A 13,402-nucleotide genomic window follows, 5' to 3' on the forward strand; every position below is an offset into this window, starting at 1 on the left:
ATTAAATTAGCGTAGGACACAAGCAATGCCAACAGAGGCAAAAGCGCACAACACAAGGTTTCTGAGTCATTTGATATCCTTGACATTCGAGTAATTTTGTCAAATAATTTTGTTTGCACAATTTAAATAGAACATGCAAACATGGCTGCAGCCACCTAGGGTGCCAAGGATACAGAGATGACTCATCCCCACCAACCAAAACCATCCACAGCCAAAATTTCAACGGTATTACACATACACACAATCCCCTCCTCCACAACTCTATCAAACACTAAATGCAACATTCATGGGCCACCCACTGTCCAATGAGCATCAGCCAACTAGTTTGACCATTTACATCGATGGATTTAATTGGCTGTCGTCTCCCAGCATTGAGGCAGTGGGGTGCATTTACATAGGACTCCTACAATATAACACACCGTTCCTATTTCAGGTTAAGATCACCTATTGTTAAATTTATAGTCCCACTATTTTTTTTGGTTTGGCACTGGTTCCTCATCTGCATTGGCAATGAAAACGCTCACTTTAGCTATTAATTATCATGACAAAGGAAAGATGAACAAAGCAAGGGTAACCCCTTTTTTATTTCCTTTAATAAACATTTTAAAACAGCTTCATTATAATAATGTATTTTGATTAACGATGTTTACCGCAGTGCTGGTAGTGAAAATTGTTTCCCATAAATTAAACCAATAAAAGTTAGTTGATGAATTATTGTCTGTAAAATGTTACAGTCTAATTTATTCACAGCAGCTCCACTCTGTAAAGTAGAAATATCTAAATATTTACACAATAAGCATAATTAGTAGGATTTTATGAATATGAGAAAAATTCAATGTATCTTTAAAATTTATATTTTCTATTGTCAAGAATACAAATGCAAAAAAAAAAACAAAACACATTTACAGTTATTAAAACCCTACCATAATGTTTTATGTAGTTTTAGATGTTTGAACATGCGAAGGAAAGTTTCAGTGTTAAAAATTAATTACTGACTGATCAGCTTATATAAGTGTACTAATGTATAATTCAATACTTACAATATTGAAATATTGTAAGTATTGAAAAGGAAAAAACAATTACAGCTAAAAGATAATTTCACATCTCCATTTCATTTACTGTTATTCATCATGAATATATATTTTTGTATGTACATTATTATCCAACAAGTTTCAGCTTATTCGATGTGCTTTGAATTTTTACAAAAAAGAAAATGTAATATTTATAAACAGAAATACAAATGAGAAAAATGTGTGACTTTTTTTTTTTTTTTTTTTTGAAGCAATATAATTTGTTTTTGGGAATCTCCTGCAATTCATAAGAAAAAACTGTCCTGTTAAATCAGGTGTTTGCAATCATTTTATAAATGAGCAATAATCAACAACTGTTTTTGTGTTGTCATGTACCAGATGACATGTTTTGTTGTTCATGTTTTAAGTTGAAAGGAGTTTTATAACTTGATCACTCATTAGCTAAAGTTAAATATAGAAATTTAAATACAAAATAATACCACATTAGATTTGGATCAAATTGGCATATTTTGACATTCCAAATTTGACTTGCTGTTGACCCACATATGAAGGAAACAATCCCAAATTTTACCTTGCTATAAAACATTCTAGGGTGCCTGATGAGCTGGTGCATTTCTGAGTCTCAACTGTGTGTGTGTGTGTGTGTGTGTGTGTGTGTGTGTGTGTGTGTGTGTGTATACAGATGAATGATTTTTTTATGGGGGGAGGTTGCATTTTATTACATTGTACTGTTTCTTTCTTTCTTTCATAACTTGACTGTTTTGTAGTATTTTCCATCCCGAAGAACCAACAGAACATTTAAGCATATGAAGTTCACATCATTATTTTTTTTAATATTTTAAGATGAAATAATTCCCATCACATTATTATGTCCAATTTTCCAAATACAATAATGCATTTTAAGCCCCACGATTAACATTTGCAGTGAATTCAAATCATACATGGTTAAAGTATATAAAGTGGTTTGGTTTGCTTCCCCCCCCCCCCCCCCCCCCCGCCCCCCAAAAAATGTATGAATCTATATGAATTTTTTTTTTTTTCTGTGTGAAATCATTCAGAATGTAAGCCATATCATATTATCTCTGGAAAAGAAAGCGCTACTAAATTGAGATTAAACGTGTCTGGTACAATCAGACGCACTGCAATCACACATGGAAAAATTAATTTACACTCCTTACTCCAGCTCACTTCTTTATTTATATGATATTTAAAAAAACATAAATGCATTTTTGTCATAGTTGTTGCCCTTTTTTAATGTGCCCTGATTTCAAATAATTGATTGTACAACTCTCCTATTTAACAGAGGGTGAAAAAAAGATATGTACCCTCAAGGTAAATTTACTCTCTCTCTGAAAAAAGACAAAAAAAAAAGGGTGGGGGGGAGAAGCTTTGTGGGGCAAGTCTAACATTTTAACATCTCTGTGTTTCATCTAAATCACTGACAACAAAATAGCCTCCAGCACCATTCTTTTTCTCTCAAAGTTAACTATGACATCTGGCATGGGCTCTGAACACCATGACAACAGGCACCATGACTACAGACGCCACGGCAGCGTGCAACTGTACTGGGGGGGCACAGCTTGTTAATGGAGGAAATGCAATGTAAAGAGATCAGTAATTACCATTATTTAAACAACTCCCAATAACAAGTGGATTACGAAGACGAGCGTCGCTTTAATGTTTCTGATGCAAATCCTTTTCTTTCTTTTTTTGATTTTCAACATGGAGCTGACATTGTCTTGACAAGCGAAATGCCAGCAAGATAGGAAACGTACAGGAAAATACATAATTTGTGATAAGCTAATAAGTGGGGAACACTTGTTTTACAGTGAATATTTGTATGAATTATTCAGTTAACCATAAAGGATAGAGAGAAGATGGTACATGAGCCCCTCTGTGCGCCCCGGGGCTATTGTCATGGTGGGCATAATGGGAGGGGATCGTAGTGCAAATGTTGTCATCTGTATATCCTAATGCCGCAATTTAGGACGGAACTCATATGTGAGTCTTGACAAGTAGATTGGAGCAATGCGCTGATGAATTTAAGAAAAAATAAAAGAAAGAAAGAGAGGTGACAGTGCGACAGAGAAAGGAGGGAGTGAGAGTGTCGTATTTGGCGAAGTGAGGAACAATGTGGCAGGTAATACTCTGGACACTGCCACTCACAATCCCAATCAGGCAGAAATGATCATTTTAATAGATATTCAATTATATTCATTATTTCACATTTGTTCCTTGTGTCGGTCAAGACCCCTCTCCATTCAGATTTATCTCTAAAACACATTTTTGTTCAGGCAAAACGATGGGATGACAATGCAAGACAAGTCGATTTTGCTTGATGTTCGCCCACTGCTTAGCATGTAATTACTGTCACACGTGCACAATAGCAGTGCTTAGAGGAGCGTTAGGACAATCAATTTCGCTTTCAGGACTGCAACTTAACTCAGCACATAAGTTTATGTGAGGGAATAAGAGTGAGAATATGCACTATATGGGCTATTTTGGAATTTGTGCCTCCTTTTAAGCCGCAGGGATGGATTGTCCAGCAGCGCCCTCTTGTGGAGCATTGGTAAAACTCCAAGCTGTGGTTGACACTGCAGCTCCTCTGCATCCTGCAGCCACTTTCTTCCTCTCATATTGCACCACAGCGTGTGCCGCGCCCAAGCCTGATGCAATCTGAGTGGCCTCTTAGTCAAATATTTAGATGGTCGATTTCAACCTCTTTAAGGAACTGCCTCACAACCTTTTCTAAAGGGATCGATGGGGTGAGTTCAAATGCCAAGCGTTCAAACAGTCAGGTTCACTGGGAGGTGATGTGAAGGAGTGCTGGCAACGGTAGGGTGTCATTAGGAGGCGAAGAGGGGGTTTGATGAAAATGTATGCACAGCCATAATCAAGTACGCCTATGCACGTGAGGGATAAGCCCAGTAAAGGAAAGGGTTTCAAACAAAGAGGGCACATGCTGAAGACACGGTGAAGCAAGGTGGGATGTTATTTGGTACATCCAAGCAACAATCTCCAGTCCTGAAAAATTTCGTCAATGCGGAATTGCCAAATTTTGCAATTCCTTGAATAGCTGCTTGAGGGCGGCTGAAAAACAAGCACTCCCCACAGAATCCCATGTTAAAGACTTTACAGCAGAGATAAATATTGCAGCCTGATTTAAAAAAAAAAAAAAAACAGTTTTGGTATCTATAGCTAATTTTCCCATTTAGGGCAACTGCACAACAGGGATTTTTTAAAAATGTTTTAATAACTGAGCAGTTTATACTATGTTAAGCCATAAAATTATGAATAATTAGGGGTGTGGTCTCTTTGAGTGGCAGCTGTGTGTTGAAGTCAGGGCCCCACTTGCAGTGACGGTTAGCTACTGTAGCCACAATGCATTGGAGTCGCTTATTTGTCCTTTCTGAGGATTTTATTCCAAATATCTGACATAATATGGCATGCTCTGCTGTTAATTGTACTAATGGACCATCAAAGAAGTCGGTGCTCCAGTATTTTTGTTGGGTGAAATTTTAGTAATTGAAAATATGTTAGCGCCAATAGCACCACATAAACACGAATTAATAAGTGGTTTGCTTACATTTGGTCCACTGACAGTTACTAAGGCAATAAGCCAGTCTTACATTTTAATGTTCACACCCAACCTCTGTCCAGTACACAAAAATAATGTGTTAATCAAACACTAGAGCATAGTTAGCTTTTAAGCCATATAGCTTTACTTGTTTAAGGACTACCAAGATGGTTGGTTGTGTTAGGGCTTCACTTGTTCTGCAGAAGTCTCACAGGTCTTGCCCATGCTCCACCTCTTCACCCATTTACCAGTTATTTTGGTATCCCTTGCCTGTCTCTTGAGCATGATCTTGCCTGTCTCTTTCTTCCTGTGTCGCCCCAGCTGTGTCTTATCAGTGTAAGTTTGGTTCTGTCCATTTAACCTCTCTCTCCTCCTGTGGCCCCCGCTAGACTGTCTTGTGTATTATGCAGAGCTTTCTGCCATTCTTTGTGTTGTTGTACTTCCTGGTTACTGAACCCTGCCTAGCCTCCTGGAGTTTGAGTTTTGCCTGCCCCTCTGGACACTGGTGCCTGGTCGGACTGCCCCCTTGGTTTTAAACCCCTGCCTATTTTCTGGACTGTCCCCTGTGCCTAATCCTCAACAGGTCTGTTTGTCGTGTGTTACACTGTGTGCATTATGTTTCATGTACCTGTGCTTTTCCCTGTGAAGGGGTCCTGGGTTGTACTTAAAATGTTACAGTACAACGTAGCCATGTCTGACTCCACAGGAAGTAACCCCATCCATGAGGCCATCCGGAACTAGGGCCGCCATTTAAACGAGCTGGAAGAACAGCTCGGTGGTCACCATGACTTCTGGCCATCTTCAGGTATGGGTATGACATGCCACTCTGTCCTTTCCCTTCATGAATGAATGGTGGCAGAGTGGCTGTGTAAGGCACCCATCTGCTGCTCAGTGGAAGATTTCGCTGCAACCATATGATCGATTTTTGAGGCAGCCCTGTCCGAGACTGATGACCCATTTCACCTGTCCTCCCTCTGGCAGGGACATGGGTGGGTCATCAATTACGCCATCCGTTTACGCACTCTGGCTGCCAACAGTGGCTGGAATGAAGCTTCTCTCCGTGGGGCTCTATGAAAATGTAAAGGATCATCTTGTGCCCTTTGATCTACCGCATTCCTTTGAGTGTGTTATGATGCTGGCCATAAAAATCGATCAACATCTTATAGACCGATGCATGGAGAGGCATGGTAACCCTGTGCCATGAGCGGCGCACTCCTCAGGGAGGAGCATTAGTGTTCCCTGCACCGGCTGAACCAGCGGCACCCCCTACCACCTAGGAGGAACCCATGCAGCTGGAACGCTCTCGCCTTTCTCCAGAGGAACATCAGTGACGTGTCCAAGATGGTCTGTGTATTTATTGTGGACAACCCAGACATTTCATTGCAAATTGCCCTCTCAGGTCTGCCTTAACAACAGAACATCATATGGTGACTCACTCTGCTACATTTCCCTCTGTTAACATCCTCTTATTCCCACCTATTTACACTCATCATCTGGAGCGCTAAATGTGGGGGTGTTACTGGACTCTGGGGCTGATGAAAGCTTTTTCGACAAAGAACTGGCACACCAGTTGGCGGTTCCCCACAACATTCTTCAGGATCCCTTATGGGCTACCAGTTTGGATGGATGGCTGTTGGCCCTGGTAACTCACAAGACAACCCCGATGCACCTCGCCATGGCAAGTAACCACTCTGAACTATTGTCCTTCTTTGTCACTGATTCCCTACAAAATCCCATTGTGCTGGGCTTTCCCTGGTTGAAGGAACATGAGCCTCAAGTCGACTGGGTGCCAGGTCAAATCGCCGGTTGGGAGTCCTGGTGTTTTGTCCACATGTTTGCCACACTAAGGCTTGCTCAAGCCCCCAGGGACCAGCAACCCAACTCCCATGCCTCCAGATCTCCCCATGGTCCTTGAAGAGTATTATGATTTCAGGGTGGTCTTCAGCAAGACATGTGCCTCCGCCCTGCCTACTCATCATGAGCATAACTGTGAGATAAAGCTGATGCCCAGTTCTACCCCACCTATAGGTAATTAATACTTCCTCTTAGGCCCAGAACGCAAGGCCATGGATTAGTACATTCAGGAGGGGCAGGCAGCAGTAACTATTTCTCCTTCTTCGTTCCCTGCAGGGACAGAAATCTTCATTGTGGACAATAAAGACAAATCATTAAGTACCTGTATTGATTATCAGGGCCTCAGTGAGATCACAATTAAGAACAAGCACCCTCTTCCTCTCCTTCATCAGCCTTTGAATGGGCTACAAGAAGCCACCATCTTCACAATGCTGGTTCTGCACAATGCCCATCACCTGGTGAGGATAAAGGAGGGCAATGAGTGGAAGACTGCATTCAGCACTCCTGCCATATTCCACTGTTTGGTTAATGATGTTTTAAGAGGGTTTTTTTGCAATATTTTTGTGTTTATATTCCTCAATTACATTTTGATATTTTCCAGAGACACTTGCTCAATGTAAGCCCTCTAAGACGCCACCTGTCCAGCTCCTCCAGCCTCTCCCAATTCCCGACGTCCCTGGTCCCACCTCTCACAAGATTTCCTCACTGGTCTACCATCATTGCAAGGTAATACAGTCACTCTCACAGTTGTAGATCACTTTTCTAAAATGGTTCATTTCATTCCCCTCTCCAAACTCCCTTTTGCCAAACAGACGGCCATGGCACTCCTTCAACATGTTTTCTGCCTGCATGGTCTCCCTGTTGATATCGTTTCTGATAGAGGTTCCCAGTTCGTGTCTACCTTCTGCATAAAGTGCTTCGGTCAGTCTGTCTTCAAGGTACCACCACCAGACCAATGGTCAGATTGAGTGGTACAACCAAGAGTTGGAGACTTCATTACAGTGTTTAGTCTCTTGGTGCCCCACCAAATGGGCAGACAAGGTCATTTGGGTGGAATATGCCCCCAACTCGTTGCCGGTCTCCTCTATTGGCATGTCACTGTTCCACTGCGTTTAGGGCTACCAGCCTTCACTTTTCCCAGAGTTGGAGGCTGAGGTGGTGGTGCCCTCAGCAGCTGCATTAGTCCACCGCTGTCGCCTTATGTGGTGTAGGGCCCAGTCGGCATTGGTTCATTCTTCACTGAGGTATCAGCAGATGGCGAACCACTGTTGGTTTGTGGGCAGGAGAGGGCAGCGAGTCTGGCTGTCTGCACAGGACCTGCTGTTGCGGGTTCCATGTAGAATGCTGGCCCCCCAGTTCATCAGTCCATTCCCAGTTTCTAGACTTTTTAAGCCCCTCCGCTGTTCATATGTCTTTGCCCTGGTCAGGTCATATCCATCCTGCATTTCATGTGTCCCATGTGAAGCTGGTTGCGTCTTGTCCCCTCTCTCCTCCTGTGCTCCTGACTAGTTTGTGTTGTGTATTATGTTGAGCTTTCGCGCATTCTTTGTGTTGTTGTATTCCCTGGTTACTGAACCCTGCCTAGCCTTCTGGACTTCAAGCTTTTGCCTGTTCTTCTGGACACTGGTGCCTGGTTGGACTGCCTCCTTAGTTCTGCACCCCTGCCTGTGCATTATCCCCATCAGGTGTGTTTGCTGTTTGTGTGTCACACTGGGCCTCATGTATCAATGTTGCGCACTTGTGGTGTAAATGTACGGTGTAAACTTGAAATACACCAAAGTCGCCGTGACATGTATCAAGCAGTGCGCACCTGCCCATTTCTGGCGTACGCCTGACGTGATCTTGATAAATGCGGCGGGTGGAAACAATCGTAATTATAATAAACACGCCCATAAATATTCAGACTCCGCTTCAGACACACCCTCATTTTACGACATGGAAGCCGGGAAGACAGCAATGAAAAAGAACTCCACCAATCACGACGCGTGCCAATAGAGTGTCAAAAGCGGCTGTCATATCAATTGTTTTGTAGTATATAATCAATAAAGTGTTAGTGGTCCCTCATTAATCGCTGGAGTTACGTTCTAAAAAATAGCCCGTAATACGTGAAACCGCGATGTAGTCAGCGTTATTTTTTACAATTATTATAGACGTTTCAAAGCTGTAAAACCCCTCACTACACAGTTTATACACTTTCTCAATCAGGCATGAACATTTTCTCACTTTTCTCTCATGTGTAAACACTCTCAAAGGTCAAACCTTAGTAGGAAAATAAGACCAACCTGTTTTCAGGCCCAAACATTTGTTTGAGAAGTAAAAATAGAACGTTTTCCTATAAATAATTATGATGGCATTTAGAACTAACAAATTAATTTTAACGATCAATGAACGAGGTCGGACACATAAGAAATTATTAATAGTGACTGACCAGTATTTCACAGATCGGGCCTCTGCGTCCTGACGCCGCGCCTTTTTCCACTCACACCTGGCTGCAGCAGGTGTCTGTTTCCGTGTGACAAACAGTTATGAGTAGTTGTTGGCGCAACAAGATTCTTATAAACAGATACGCAGAACACAGAACACTGTAAAAAAAAGCCATGCAAAATTGGACTAAATACTCCGCGAGACTCCGAGGCCACGACAGGTGAACGGCGTTATAGCGAGGGACCACTGTATTCTCTTTTCACATGTCAATAATTCTTGACATGTGGATATTTGCTCGCTCAATTAATAAGACACGCCTAATCTGTCAGATGTCTTTATTTTTTAAATGTATTTCTGTATTTATTTTATTGTGACAACCGAATGGAGACGACAAAACCTGGTTGCAGCACGGGCGAATTAAGGGAATGACGAAACTACAGTTGTTATTATCAATTTCATAGTCTACAACGATCACACCACATGAAGTTAAGCTCAGCGCTGCTCTGGCTCCAGGCTCGAAGTCTGGAGAAAAAGGCGAGCAGCGCTTTCCTTCCTGTCAGCACCACGGATCGTGCTCCATAACAATCCCGCAACAGCGGGATTTGTATTGATTATTATGTAGTATAATCAGGAAAGTGTTATTTATGTAACAGATGCATTGATTTGTATAATGGCACTGTTTATCATGTTGATCATCTTCATTTTTATGTGGATTCCAGCGCTGGTTCATTTTGGTGTATAATTTACGCCACCTCTCGACCTGGTGTATATTTTCAGAGCAGCATACGCCAACGACCACACTGATAAATGCCAAGTAGCCCAGCCGTTTTGGCGTACACCCCATATACGCTCAAATATCGCCGTACGCAACGTTGATACATGAGGCCCACTGTGTGCATTACCCACTGTACTGTTCACGTACCTGTGTGTTTCCCTGTGAAGGGGTCCTGGGTTGTGTTAAAATGTTACAGTAGCACAGCTAGGAAAATTCACTGAGCACATTTCACTATGTATATATTTTTATATCATAGGGAAAAACAGGGGCAGACACATGCCCACATGCTGCAGAGCAGCTTCAGTGTGTTCTTTACATAATCAGTTACATTGTGACACCTAGCTTTGCTGCAAATGACTGTTTGCCTTTTACTCGGGTGTGTTTTCACCTCTATCTCTCCCTTACAGCCATGTGTATCATCTATAATTACAATTCACACTGATTCCTGCCTGCCATGGTAAAAGCCAGCCTACAGTATAAAATAAGAAAGCAGCTTGTAAGGTGAAAAGGGGAAACATGACAACCAAGACACAAGGGAGGAGGGCGTAAATAGAGAGTGAAAGTAGGGAAAAAAAACACCTCAACACAAGCTCTGGCCATGGGGCAACAGCATCAGCACAGTATTATGATGTTTCTAAATGGGGAGTGTGTCTCGTGACATGGGTCCCTGTCCAGATATTGATTGCTCCTGTGGCTGCAACACTAACAGCAGCAGAGAGCCATTGAACTTTAAAGCAAATAGTCCTTCTCCCCCACTCAGCGTCCTCTCACAAGCGATCAATACAGGTCGGCCCAGCGTGGCTAACACCTCCATCTGGAGTAATGACCTTCCTCCTATAGTTACCAGCCAGGAGCAGATAGAGTCTGGCTGGAACAAGTGGACAGAGGCCTTCCAATTAGTGAAATGGAATTAGCAGCGGAGATGTAAATACATGCATTCATTAAAAACAGGTCAGCCTGTATTACTTTCAAAGTCAAATGTTAACATGATGCTATCTGTGTGATGACATTCAACTACACAATTCCACTGAAGCCAAATTGGTGTATCCTATACCTATATGTATTGTGTGTAAGTCTTGGCACATGGATGTGATGCTAAACCCAACGGATGGGGTTAGCATCAACTACTGTATAGTTGGTGTGAACTGCTCATTCTGCATTGCATACGAGGTCTGTCAATAAAGTATAGGTCCTTTTTATTTTTTTCAAAACCTATATGGATTTCATTCATATGTTTTTACGTCAGACATGCTTGAACCCTCGTGCACATGCGTGAGTTTTTCCACGCCTGTCCGTGACGTCATTCGCCTGTGAGCACTCCTTGTGGGAGGAGTCGTCCAGCCCCTCGTCGGAATTCCTTTGTCTGAGAAGTTGCTGAGAGACTGGCGCTTTGTTTGATCAAAATTTTTTCTAAACCTGTGAGAAGTCGGTTTCAGCATTTTATCCGGATATTCCACTGTTAAAGGAGATTTTTTTAATGAAAGATGTGCGGACAGATTGCAGCGTTGGCTCGCAGCCGCCGCGACGCTCCGCCACAGGAAAAACACCTCTGTTGGAAGCCTTAAGGACAAGTTGGAACATGTCCAGCTGTTAAACATTTTCTCATATACTCACTCCACTGAAAGCCATCAAAAGCCGCCTGGATTTTACAAATGGTTATCAACACAGAGGTGTTTTTCCTGTGCCGCCGCACCGCGCCGGCTGCGTCCCGACGCGCGGACCCGTCCGCACGTCTTTCATTAAAAAAATCTCCTTTAACAGTGGAATATCCGGATAAAATGCTGAAACCGACTTCTTCTGAAACTTCTCTGTTCTCTCACGACGTCCTGGATCAATAGAGCCTGAAATGTGGAGGTTTTCAGCTTGAAACAGGCTGACGACGGCGCCTGAGAGCGCTGCGCGACGTCTCGCACAGTGGGAAGTCCTTAAAGCGACAGTATCACCTCAAAATCTCTCATCAGCCGTTAAAATTTTCACCGAAAACCAGCTTAATTTTTCGAACCGTGTCCACTTCGATGTGTCTCACAGGTTTAGAAAAAATTTTGATCAAACAAAGCGCCAGTCTCTCAGCAACTTCTCAGACAAAGGACTTCCGACGAGGGGCTGGACGACTCCTCCCACAAGGAGTGCTCACAGGTGAATGACGTCACCGACAGGCGTGGAAAAACTCACGCATGCGCACGAGGGTTCAAGCATGTCTGACGTAAAAACATATGAATGAAATCCATATAGTTTTTGAAAAAGCCCTCGTATGTCGGTAAAGACAGAAAACACAAGTTTCGTACATCCAAGTTCTGAAAGCGTCCATTCAGTTGAAAGACTGTGAAACCAATATGACTGCCAACAGGAACATATTAGGGCTTTGTTGCTTTCTTTACAAGAACATATAAATAAGTTAGCGCAGCTGAGTGTATTTCTATGTGTAGTGTACAGTCTAATAATATAAAACACTGGTGCCATCTTTACAAAAAGTGTAAGACTGGCAGCTTCATAAATATACAAAGAAGGCAAACATATCACATACAAAAGTTAATGATTTCTTTAAAAAAAAAAAAACCTAAATAGCATTTGTAGTATTACAAATTACAGATAAATTGAAGCACTCAATTTACACATGTATTTTCGAGGTAAAGTCTAACCCTACTATACATTCAAATCAAATTTTTTCCCACTTGCAGACATGTCAAGAATGCAGTATTAACCAAGGTTAGCATGACAGTATGATCTGGTAATGCTAACCAGAAATAGCATTTCCTTTAATACAGCCTTCATGTAGTCAAACACACCATGTAAACTCAACAATGTTGTGTTTGGAAATATGATAGTTCCCTGAAAGTTTTCATCTCTGTCACTCTCTTAGCTTGTCTGCTTTGCAGCAAGTAGCAAGGATAATAGTTCCACGTTACAACAGCCAATGCAGGAGATGCAGATGAGTATCCATATTGCTTTGAATGGCATTACATGGAAACAAACTTAGGATATGCAGATACAACTGACACGCCTCGACACAATGATGGAGAACCAAAACAATTATAGGACATGCAGATATGGATGCAACTGCAGTTGTGTAGTTGTTATAACTGACATCTTTACTGCTTTAAAGCCCCTGTCCACCTGTTCCAGTCACACTGTATGAAGTGGTTAACATCAGCTGTGCATAACATGACTGCATATTTTTCCCATAAGTGCTAAGGCCCAACTGCAGAAGCTACCACTAACCTAGGCACAGCTAGCATAGATAGCATGACAGTGTAGCAGGGAGGGTCCACTAGTCCTAACCCCTTTATATTATATCCCCAAACTGATTTTACATTTCACAAATAAATGTAATGCTTTTAAATAGCTAACAAAGCAGATGCAGTTTGTTCAATTTACAAAAATAAAACATTCATGATTATGTTGACATACACCATTAATCACCTATAATTGAACTGTAGTCTATAAATCTGTTGAATTGAAATCAACAAATAATGGTAATTCACTGTCATGATTTTTTTTTTTTTTTTGGTCACCCCTTTATAACATTACTTAACCTATGTTAGTGCAGCATTTTAGCCTACCATAAATACAAAAACAACTTCAACATACTAGGACTAGTGGGCCCCATCTAGTGGGAAGTTCCCAGCTTGATAAAATACATGCAAATAAAATGCCTGCTTTCCTTGTGCCTGCCTGAATAAGCCAAATTTTGTTTCTATAATGTTATAAAGCAATATATAAAGTTTATATAATGACTTGGAA

At 41.8% G+C, this 13,402-nt stretch overlaps 1 long non-coding RNA gene across 1 annotated transcript in view; it reads right to left on the reverse strand.

Moving 5' to 3' along the window:
• The window catches only part of LOC117510372, a 548,589-nt gene extending 544,419 nt beyond the window's left edge, over nucleotides 1-4,170 (reverse strand). Inside the window, exon 1 of the long non-coding RNA XR_004560703.1 lies at nucleotides 4,131-4,170. This is a non-coding gene — a long non-coding RNA (uncharacterized LOC117510372). The remainder of the gene's footprint in view (nucleotides 1-4,130) is intronic.
• Nucleotides 4,171-13,402: the final 9,232 nt, after the last annotated feature.

The sequence above is a fragment of the Thalassophryne amazonica genome, chromosome 5, assembly GCF_902500255.1.
Source record: "Thalassophryne amazonica chromosome 5, fThaAma1.1, whole genome shotgun sequence".
NCBI classification, from domain to species: domain Eukaryota; kingdom Metazoa; phylum Chordata; class Actinopteri; order Batrachoidiformes; family Batrachoididae; genus Thalassophryne; species Thalassophryne amazonica.